This window comes from Haematobia irritans, chromosome 2 (genome assembly GCF_050003625.1).
Source record: "Haematobia irritans isolate KBUSLIRL chromosome 2, ASM5000362v1, whole genome shotgun sequence".
NCBI classification, from domain to species: Eukaryota; Metazoa; Arthropoda; class Insecta; order Diptera; family Muscidae; genus Haematobia; species Haematobia irritans.
Genome location: NC_134398.1, coordinates 166,421,998 through 166,434,221, shown reverse-complemented (window position 1 = coordinate 166,434,221; position 12,224 = coordinate 166,421,998).

Genomic DNA, 12,224 nt, shown 5'->3' with positions numbered 1-12,224 from the left:
CCCCAAAAAAATGAAAAATCCACCCAAAACCTAAAAAAATTAAATTTTTATATGAAAAACTTCTTTTGCCCATATCTCCTTAAATATGCGTCCTAGAGCGAAAAGGACTTCAATTCGTGACCACCCCGAAAAAATTGAAAAATCCACCCAAACCTAAAAAAAATTTAAATTTTAATATGAAAAACTTCTTTTGCCCATATCTCCTTAAATATGCGTCCTAGAGCGAAAAGGACTTCAATTCGTGACCACCCCCAAAAAATCGAAAAATCCACCCAAAACCTAAAAAAATTGAAATTTTTATATGAAAAACTTCTTTTGCCCATATCTCCTTAAATATGCGCCCTAGAGCGAAAAGGACTTCAATTCGTGACCACCCCGAAAAAATTGAAAAATCCACCCAAACCTAAAAAAAATTTAAATTTTAATATGAAAAACTTCTTTTGCCCATATCTCCTAAACTAAGCGTCCTAGAGCGAAAAGGACTTTAATTCGTGACCACCCCGACAAAATTGAAAAATCCACCCAAAACCTAAAAAAAAAAATAGAAATTTTTGTATGAAAAACTTCTTTTGCCCATATCTCCTTAAATATGCGTCCTAGAGCGAAAAGGACTTCAATTCGTGACCACCCCCAAAAAATCTAAAAATCCACCCAAAACCTAAAAAAATTGAAATTTTTTATATGAAAAACTTCTTTTGCCCATATCTCCTTAAATATGCGTCCTAGAGCGAAAAGGACTTCAATTCGTGACCACCCCGACAAAATTGAAAAATCCACCCAAAACCTAAAAAAAATTGAAATTTTTGTATGAAAAACTTCTTTTGCCCATATCTCCTTAAATATGCGTCCTAGAGCGAAAAGGACTTCAATTCGTGACCACCCCCAAAAAATCGAAAAATCCACCCAAAACCTAAAAAAATTTAAATTTTTATATGAAAAACTTCTTTTGCCCATATCTCCTAAACTAAGCGTCCTAGAGCGAAAAGGACTTTAATTCGTGACCACCCCGACAAAATTGAAAAATCCACCCAAAACCTAAAAAAAATTGAAATTTTTGTATGAAAAACTTCTTTTGCCCATATCTCCTTAAATATGCGTCCTAGAGCGAAAAGGACTTCAATTCGTGACCACCCCCAAAAAATCGAAAAATCTACCCAAAACCTAAAAAAATTGAAATTTTTATATGAAAAACTTCTTTTGCCCATATCTCCTAAACTAAGCGTCCTAGAGCGAAAAGGACTTCAATTCGTGACCACCCCCAAAAAAATGAAAAATCCACCCAAAACCTAAAAAAATTAAATTTTTATATGAAAAACTTCTTTTGCCCATATCTCCTTAAATATGCGTCCTAGAGCGAAAAGGACTTCAATTCGTGACCACCCCGAAAAAATTGAAAAATCCACCCAAACCTAAAAAAAATTTAAATTTTAATATGAAAAACTTCTTTTGCCCATATCTCCTTAAATATGCGTCCTAGAGCGAAAAGGACTTCAATTCGTGACCACCCCCAAAAAATCGAAAAATCCACCCAAAACCTAAAAAAATTGAAATTTTTATATGAAAAACTTCTTTTGCCCATATCTCCTTAAATATGCGCCCTAGAGCGAAAAGGACTTCAATTCGTGACCACCCCGAAAAAATTGAAAAATCCACCCAAACCTAAAAAAAATTTAAATTTTAATATGAAAAACTTCTTTTGCCCATATCTCCTAAACTAAGCGTCCTAGAGCGAAAAGGACTTTAATTCGTGACCACCCCGATAAAATTGAAAAATCCACCCAAAACCTAAAAAAAAATTGAAATTTTTGTATGAAAAACTTCTTTTGCCCATATCTCCTTAAATATGCGCCCTAGAGCGAAAAGGACTTCAATTCGTGACCACCCCCAAAAAATCTAAAAATCCACCCAAAACCTAAAAAAATTTAAATTTTTATATGAAAAACTTCTTTTGCTCATATCTCCTAAACTAAGCGTCCTAGAGCGAAAAGGACTTCAATTCGTGACCACCCCCAAAAAATCGAAAAATCCACCCAAAACCTAAAAAAATTTAAATTTTAATATGAAAAACTTCTTTTGCCCATATCTCCTTAAATATGCGTCCTAGAGCGAAAAGGACTTCAATTCGTGATCACCCCCAAAAAATCGAAAAATCCACCCAAAACCTAAAAAAATTTAAATTTTTATATGAAAAACTTCTTTTGCCCATATCTCCTTAAATATGCGTCCTAGAGCGAAAAGACTTTAATTCGTGACCACCCCCAAAAAATTGAAAAATCCACCCAAACCTAAAAAAAATTGAAATTTTTATATGAAAAACTTCTTTTGCCCATATCTCCTTAAATATGCGTCCTAGAGCGAAAAGGACTTCAATTCGTGACCACCCCCAAAAAAATGAAAAATCTACCCAAAACCTAAAAAAAATTAAATTTTTATATGAAAAACTTCTTTTGCCCATATCTCCTTAAATATGCGTCCTAGAGCGAAAAGGACTTCAATTCGTGACCACCCCCAAAAAATCGAAAAATCCACCCAAAACCTAAAAAAATTGAAATTTTTATATGAAAAACTTCTTTTGCCCATATCTCCTTAAATATGCGTCCTAGAGCGAAAAGGACTTCAATTCGTGACCAACCCCAAAAAAATGAAAAATCCACCCAAAACCTAAAAAAATTGAACTTTTTATATGAAAAACTTCTTTTGCCCATATCTCCTAAACTAAGCGTCCTAGAGCGAAAAGGACTTTAATTCGTGACCACCCCGAAAAAATTGAAAAATCCACCCAAACCTAAAAAAAATTGAAATTTTTATATGAAAAACTTCTTTTGTCCATATCTCCTTAAATATGCGTCCTAGAGCGAAAAGGACTTCAATTCGTGACCACCCCCAAAAAATCTAAAAATCCACCCAAAACCTAAAAAAATTGAAATTTTTTATATGAAAAACTTCTTTTGCCCATATCTCCTTAAATATGCGTCCTAGAGCGAAAAGGACTTCAATTCGTGACCACCCCCAAAAAATCGAAAAATCCACCCAAAACCTAAAAAAATTGAAATTTTTATATGAAAAACTTCTTTTGCCCATATCTCCTAAACTAAGCGTCCTAGAGCGAAAAGGACTTTAATTCGTGACCACCCCGACAAAATTGAAAAATCCACCCAAAAGCTAAAAAAAAATTGAAATTTTTGTATGAAAAACTTCTTTTGCCCATATCTCCTTAAATATGCGTCCTAGAGCGAAAATGACTTCAATTCGTGACCACCCCCAAAAAATCGAAAAATCCACCCAAAACCTAAAAAAATTTAAATTTTTATATGAAAAACTTCTTTTGCCCATATCTCCTAAACTAAGCGTCCTAGAGCGAAAAGGACTTCAATTCGTGACCACCCCCAAAAAATCGAAAAATCCACCCAAAACCTAAAAAAATTTAAATTTTAATATGAAAAACTTCTTTTGCCCATATCTCCTTAAATATGCGTCCTAGAGTGAAAAGGACTTCAATTCGTGACCACCCCCAAAAAATCGAAAAATCCACCCAAAACCTAAAAAAATTGAAATTTTTATATGAAAAACTTGTTTTGCCCATATCTCCTTAAATATGCGTCCTAGAGCGAAAAGGACTTCAATTCGTGACCACCCCCAAAAAATCGAAAAATCCACCCAAAACCTAAAAAAAATTAAATTTTTATATGAAAAACTTCTTTTGCCCATATCTCCTTAAATATGCGTCCTAGAGCGAAAAGGACTTCAATTCGTGACCACCCCCAAAAAATCGAAAAATCCACCCAAAACCTAAAAAAAATTAAATTTTTATATGAAAAACTTCTTTGCCCCATATCTCCTTAAATATGCGTCCTAGAGCGAAAAGGACTTCAATTCGTGACCACCCCCAAAAAATCGAAAAATCCACCCAAAACCTAAAAAAATTTAAATTTTAATATGAAAACCTTCTTTTGCCCATATCTCCTTAAATATGCGTCCTAGAGCGAAAAGGACTTCAATTCGTGACCACCCCCAAAAAATCTAAAAATCCACCCAAAACCTAAAAAAATTGAAATTTTTTATATGAAAAACTTCTTTTGCCCATATCTCCTTAAATATGCGTCCTAGAGCGAAAAGGACTTCAATTCGTGACCACCCCCAAAAAATCGAAAAATCTACCCAAAACCTAAAAAAATTGAAATTTTTATATGAAAAACTTCTTTTGCCCATATCTCCTAAACTAAGCGTCCTAGAGCGAAAAGGACTTTAATTCGTGACCACCCCGACAAAATTGAAAAATCCACCCAAACCTAAAAAAAAATTGAAATTTTTATATGAAAAACTTCTTTTGCCCATATCTCCTTAAATATGCGTCCTAGAGCGAAAAGGACTTCAATTCGTGACCACCCCCAAAAAAATGAAAAATCCACCCAAAACCTAAAAAAAATTAAATTTTTATATGAAAAACTTCTTTTGCCCATATCTCCTTAAATATGCGTCCTAGAGCGAAAAGGACTTCAATTCGTGACCACCCCCAAAAAAATCGAAAAATCCACCCAAAACCTAAAAAAATTGAAATTTTTATATGAAAAACTTCTTTTGCCCATATCTCCTTAAATATGCGTCCTAGAGCGAAAAGGACTTCAATTCGTGACCACCCCCAAAAAAATGAAAAATCCACCCAAAACCTAAAAAAATTTAAATTTTTATATGAAAAACTTCTTTTGCCCATATCTCCTAAACTAAGCTTCCTAGAGCGAAAAGGACTTTAATTCGTGACCACCCCGAAAAAATTGAAAAATCCACCCAAACCTAAAAAAAAATTGAAATTTTTATATGAAAAACTTCTTTTGCCCATATCTCCTTAAATATGCGTCCTAGAGCGAAAAGGACTTCAATTCGTGACCACCCCCAAAAAATCTAAAAATCCACCCAAAACCTAAAAAAATTGAAATTTTTTATATGAAAAACTTCTTTTGCCCATATCTCCTTAAATATGCGTCCTAGAGCGAAAAGGACTTCAATTCGTGACCACCCCCAAAAAATCGAAAAATCCACCCAAAACCTAAAAAAATTGAAATTTTTATATGAAAAACTTCTTTTGCCCATATCTCCTAAACTAAGCGTCCTAGAGCGAAAAGGACTTTAATTCGTGACCACCCCGACAAAATTGAAAAATCCACCCAAAAGCTAAAAAAAAATTGAAATTTTTGTATGAAAAACTTCTTTTGCCCATATCTCCTTAAATATGCGTCCTAGAGCGAAAATGACTTCAATTCGTGACCACCCCCAAAAAATCGAAAAATCCACCCAAAACCTAAAAAAATTTAAATTTTTATATGAAAAACTTCTTTTGCCCATATCTCCTAAACTAAGCGTCCTAGCGCGAAAAGGACTTCAATTCGTGACCACCCCCAAAAAATCGAAAAATCCACCCAAAACCTAAAAAAATTTAAATTTTAATATGAAAAACTTCTTTTGCCCATATCTCCTTAAATATGCGTCCTAGAGTGAAAAGGACTTCAATTCGTGACCACCCCCAAAAAATCGAAAAATCCACCCAAAACCTAAAAAAATTGAAATTTTTATATGAAAAACTTGTTTTGCCCATATCTCCTTAAATATGCGTCCTAGAGCGAAAAGGACTTCAATTCGTGACCACCCCCAAAAAATCGAAAAATCCACCCAAAACCTAAAAAAAATTAAATTTTTATATGAAAAACTTCTTTTGCCCATATCTCCTTAAATATGCGTCCTAGAGCGAAAAGGACTTCAATTCGTGACCACCCCCAAAAAATCGAAAAATCCACCCAAAACCTAAAAAAAATTAAATTTTTATATGAAAAACTTCTTTGCCCCATATCTCCTTAAATATGCGTCCTAGAGCGAAAAGGACTTCAATTCGTGACCACCCCCAAAAAATCGAAAAATCCACCCAAAACCTAAAAAAATTTAAATTTTAATATGAAAAACTTCTTTTGCCCATATCTCCTTAAATATGCGTCCTAGAGCGAAAAGGACTTCAATTCGTGACCACCCCCAAAAAATCTAAAAATCCACCCAAAACCTAAAAAAATTGAAATTTTTTATATGAAAAACTTCTTTTGCCCATATCTCCTTAAATATGCGTCCTAGAGCGAAAAGGACTTCAATTCGTGACCACCCCCAAAAAATCGAAAAATCTACCCAAAACCTAAAAAAATTGAAATTTTTATATGAAAAACTTCTTTTGCCCATATCTCCTAAACTAAGCGTCCTAGAGCGAAAAGGACTTTAATTCGTGACCACCCCGACAAAATTGAAAAATCCACCCAAACCTAAAAAAAATTGAAATTTTTATATGAAAAACTTCTTTTGCCCATATCTCCTTAAATATGCGTCCTAGAGCGAAAAGGACTTCAATTCGTGACCACCCCCAAAAAAATGAAAAATCCACCCAAAACCTAAAAAAAATTAAATTTTTATATGAAAAACTTCTTTTGCCCATATCTCCTTAAATATGCGTCCTAGAGCGAAAAGGACTTCAATTCGTGACCACCCCCAAAAAATCGAAAAATCCACCCAAAACCTAAAAAAATTGAAATTTTTATATGAAAAACTTCTTTTGCCCATATCTCCTTAAATATGCGTCCTAGAGCGAAAAGGACTTCAATTCGTGACCACCCCCAAAAAATCTAAAAATCCACCCAAAACCTAAAAAAATTTAAATTTTTATATGAAAAACTTCGTTTGCCCATATCTCCTAAACTAAGCGTCCTAGAGCGAAAAGGACTTTAATGCGTGACCACCCCCAAAAAATCGAAAAATCCACCCAAAACCTAAAAAAATTTAAATTTTAATATGAAAAACTTCTTTTGCCCATATCTCCTTAAATATGCGTCCTAGAGCGAAAAGGACTTCAATTCGTGACCACCCCCAAAAAATCGAAAAATCCACCCAAAACCTAAAAAAATTGAAATTTTTATATGAAAAACTTCTTTTGCCCATATCTCCTTAAATATGCGTCCTAGAGCGAAAAAGACTTCAATTCGTGACCACCCCCAAAAAATCGAAAAATCCACCCAAAACCTAAAAAAATTTAAATTTTAATATGAAAAACTTCTTTTGCCCATATCTCCTTAAATATGCGTCCTAGAGCGAAAAGGACTTCAATTCGTGACCACCCCCAAAAAATCTAAAAATCCACCCAAAACCTAAAAAAATTAAATTTTTATATGAAAAACTTCTTTTGCCCATATCTCCTTAAATATGCCTCCTAGAGCGAAAAGGACTTCAATTCGTGACCACCCCGAAAAAATTGAAAAATCCACCCAAACCTAAAAAAAATTGAAATTTTTATATGAAAAACTTCTTTTGCCCATATCTCCTTAAATATGCGTCCTAGAGCGAAAAGGACTTCAATTCGTGACCACCCCCAAAAAATCTAAAAATCCACCCAAAACCTAAAAAAATTGAAATTTTTATATGAAAAACTTCTTTTGCCCATATCTCCTAAACTAAGCGTCCTAGAGCGAAAAGGACTTTAATTCGTGACCACCCCGAAAAAATTGAAAAATCCACCCAAACCTAAAAAAAATTAAATTTTTATATGAAAAACTTCTTTTGCCCATATCTCCTTAAATATGCGTCCTAGAGCGAAAAGGACTTCAATTCGTGACCACCCCCAAAAAAATCGAAAAATCCACCCAAAACCTAAAAAAATTGAAATTTTTATATGAAAAACTTCTTTTGCCCATATCTCCTTAAATATGCGTCCTAGAGCGAAAAGGACTTCAATTCGTGACCACCCCCAAAAAAATGAAAAATCCACCCAAAACCTAAAAAAATTTAAATTTTTATATGAAAAACTTCTTTTGCCCATATCTCCTAAACTAAGCTTCCTAGAGCGAAAAGGACTTTAATTCGTGACCACCCCGAAAAAATTGAAAAATCCACCCAAACCTAAAAAAAATTGAAATTTTTATATGAAAAACTTCTTTTGCCCATATCTCCTTAAATATGCGTCCTAGAGCGAAAAGGACTTCAATTCGTGACCACCCCCAAAAAATCTAAAAATCCACCCAAAACCTAAAAAAATTGAAATTTTTTATATGAAAAACTTCTTTTGCCCATATCTCCTTAAATATGCGTCCTAGAGCGAAAAGGACTTCAATTCGTGACCACCCCCAAAAAATCGAAAAATCCACCCAAAACCTAAAAAAATTGAAATTTTTATATGAAAAACTTCTTTTGCCCATATCTCCTAAACTAAGCGTCCTAGAGCGAAAAGGACTTTAATTCGTGACCACCCCGACAAAATTGAAAAATCCACCCAAAAGCTAAAAAAAAATTGAAATTTTTGTATGAAAAACTTCTTTTGCCCATATCTCCTTAAATATGCGTCCTAGAGCGAAAATGACTTCAATTCGTGACCACCCCCAAAAAATCGAAAAATCCACCCAAAACCTAAAAAAATTTAAATTTTTATATGAAAAACTTCTTTTGCCCATATCTCCTAAACTAAGCGTCCTAGAGCGAAAAGGACTTCAATTCGTGACCACCCCCAAAAAATCGAAAAATCCACCCAAAACCTAAAAAAATTGAAATTTTTATATGAAAAACTTCTTTTGCCCATATCTCCTTAAATATGCGTCCTAGAGTGAAAAGGACTTCAATTCGTGACCACCCCCAAAAAATCGAAAAATCCACCCAAAACCTAAAAAAATTGAAATTTTTATATGAAAAACTTGTTTTGCCCATATCTCCTTAAATATGCGTCCTAGAGCGAAAAGGACTTCAATTCGCGACCACCCCCAAAAAATCGAAAAATCCACCCAAAACCTAAAAAAAATTAAATTTTTATATGAAAAACTTCTTTTGCCCATATCTCCTTAAATATGCGTCCTAGAGCGAAAAGGACTTCAATTCGTGACCACCCCCAAAAAATCGAAAAATCCACCCAAAACCTAAAAAAAATTAAATTTTTATATGAAAAACTTCTTTGCCCCATATCTCCTTAAATATGCGTCCTAGAGCGAAAAGGACTTCAATTCGTGACCACCCCCAAAAAATCGAAAAATCCACCCAAAACCTAAAAAAATTTAAATTTTAATATGAAAAACTTCTTTTGCCCATATCTCCTTAAATATGCGTCCTAGAGCGAAAAGGACTTCAATTCGTGACCACCCCCAAAAAATCTAAAAATCCACCCAAAACCTAAAAAAATTTAAATTTTTTATATGAAAAACTTCTTTTGCCCATATCTCCTTAAATATGCGTCCTAGAGCGAAAAGGACTTCAATTCGTGACCACCCCCAAAAAATCGAAAAATCTACCCAAAACCTAAAAAAATTGAAATTTTTATATGAAAAACTTCTTTTGCCCATATCTCCTAAACTAAGCGTCCTAGAGCGAAAAGGACTTTAATTCGTGACCACCCCGACAAAATTGAAAAATCCACCCAAACCTAAAAAAAAATTGAAATTTTTATATGAAAAACTTCTTTTGCCCATATCTCCTTAAATATGCGTCCTAGAGCGAAAAGGACTTCAATTCGTGACCACCCCCAAAAAAATGAAAAATCCACCCAAAACCTAAAAAAAATTAAATTTTTATATGAAAAACTTCTTTTGCCCATATCTCCTTAAATATGCGTCCTAGAGCGAAAAGGACTTCAATTCGTGACCACCCCCAAAAAATCGAAAAATCCACCCAAAACCTAAAAAAATTGAAATTTTTATATGAAAAACTTCTTTTGCCCATATCTCCTTAAATATGCGTCCTAGAGCGAAAAGGACTTCAATTCGTGACCACCCCCAAAAAATCTAAAAATCCACCCAAAACCTAAAAAAATTTAAATTTTTATATGAAAAACTTCGTTTGCCCATATCTCCTAAACTAAGCGTCCTAGAGCGAAAAGGACTTTAATGCGTGACCACCCCCAAAAAATCGAAAAATCCACCCAAAACCTAAAAAAATTTAAATTTTAATATGAAAAACTTCTTTTGCCCATATCTCCTTAAATATGCGTCCTAGAGCGAAAAGGACTTCAATTCGTGACCACCCCCAAAAAATCGAAAAATCCACCCAAAACCTAAAAAAATTGAAATTTTTATATGAAAAACTTCTTTTGCCCATATCTCCTTAAATATGCGTCCTAGAGCGAAAAAGACTTCAATTCGTGACCACCCCCAAAAAATCGAAAAATCCACCCAAAACCTAAAAAAATTTAAATTTTAATATGAAAAACTTCTTTTGCCCATATCTCCTTAAATATGCGTCCTAGAGCGAAAAGGACTTCAATTCGTGACCACCCCCAAAAAATCTAAAAATCCACCCAAAACCTAAAAAAATTGAAATTTTTTATATGAAAAACTTCTTTTGCCCATATCTCCTTAAATATGCGTCCTAGAGCGAAAAGGACTTCAATTCGTGACCACCCCCAAAAAATCGAAAAATCTACCCAAAACCTAAAAAAATTGAAATTTTTATATGAAAAACTTCTTTTGCCCATATCTCCTAAACTAAGCGTCCTAGAGCGAAAAGGACTTTAATTCGTGACCACCCCGACAAAATTTAAAAATCCACCCAAACCTAAAAAAAAATTGAAATTTTTATATGAAAAACTTCTTTTGCCCATATCTCCTTAAATATGCGTCCTAGAGCGAAAAGGACTTCAATTCGTGACCACCCCCAAAAAAATGAAAAATCCACCCAAAACCTAAAAAAAATTAAATTTTTATATGAAAAACTTCTTTTGCCCATATCTCCTTAAATATGCCTCCTAGAGCGAAAAGGACTTCAATTCGTGACCACCCCCAAAAAATCGAAAAATCCACCCAAAACCTAAAAAAATTGAAATTTTTATATGAAAAACTTCTTTTGCCCATATCTCCTTAAATATGCGTCCTAGAGCGAAAAGGACTTCAATTCGTGACCACCCCCATAAAAATGAAAAATCCACCCAAAACCTAAAAAAATTGAAATTTTTATATGAAAAACTTCTTTTGCCCATATCTCCTAAACTAAGCGTCCTAGAGCGAAAAGGACTTTAATTCGTGACCACCCCGAAAAAATTGAAAAATCCACCCAAACCTAAAAAAAATTGAAATTTTTATATGAAAAACTTCTTTTGCCCATATCTCCTTAAATATGCGTCCTAGAGCGAAAAGGACTTCAATTCGTGACCACCCCCAAAAAATCTAAAAATCCACCCAAAACCTAAAAAAATTGAAATTTTTTATATGAAAAACTTCTTTTGCCCATATCTCCTTAAATATGCGTCCTAGAGCGAAAAGGACTTCAATTCGTGACCACCCCCAAAAAATCGAAAAATCCACCCAAAACCTAAAAAAATTGAAATTTTTATATGAAAAACTTCTTTTGCCCATATCTCCTAAACTAAGCGTCCTAGAGCGAAAAGGACTTTAATTCGTGACCACCCCGACAAAATTGAAAAATCCACCCAAAACCTAAAAAAAAATTGAAATTTTTGTATGAAAAACTTATTTTGCCCATATCTCCTTAAATATGCGTCCTAGAGCGAAAAGGACTTCAATTCGTGACCACCCCCAAAAAATCGAAAAATCCACCCAAAACCTAAAAAAATTTAAATTTTTATATGAAAAACTTCTTTTGCCCATATCTCCTAAACTAAGCGTCCTAGTGCGAAAAGGACTTCAATTCGTGACCACCCCCAAAAAATCGAAAAATCCACCCAAAACCTAAAAAAATTTTAATTTTAATATGAAAAACTTCTTTTGCCCATATCTCCTTAAATATGCGTCCTAGAGCGAAAAGGACTCAATTCGTGACCACCCCCAAAAAATCGAAAAATCCACCCAAAACCTAAAAAAATTGAAATTTTTATATGAAAAACTTCTTTTGCCCATATCTCCTTAAATATGCGTCCTAGAGCGAAAAGGACTTCAATTCGTGACCACCCCCAAAAAATCGAAAAATCCACCCAAAACCTAAAAAAAATTAAATTTTTATATGACAAACTTCTTTTGCCCATATCTCCTTAAATATGCGTCCTAGAGCGAAAAGGACTTCAATTCGTGACCACCCCCAAAAAATCGAAAAATCCACCCAAAACCTAAAAAAAATTAAATTTTTATATGAAAAACTTCTTTGGCCCATATCTCCTTAAATATGCGTCCTAGAGCGAAAAGGACTTCAATTCGTGACCACCCCCAAAAAATCGAAAAATCCACCCAAAACCTAAAAAAATTGAAATTTTTATATGAAAAACTTCTTTTGCCCAT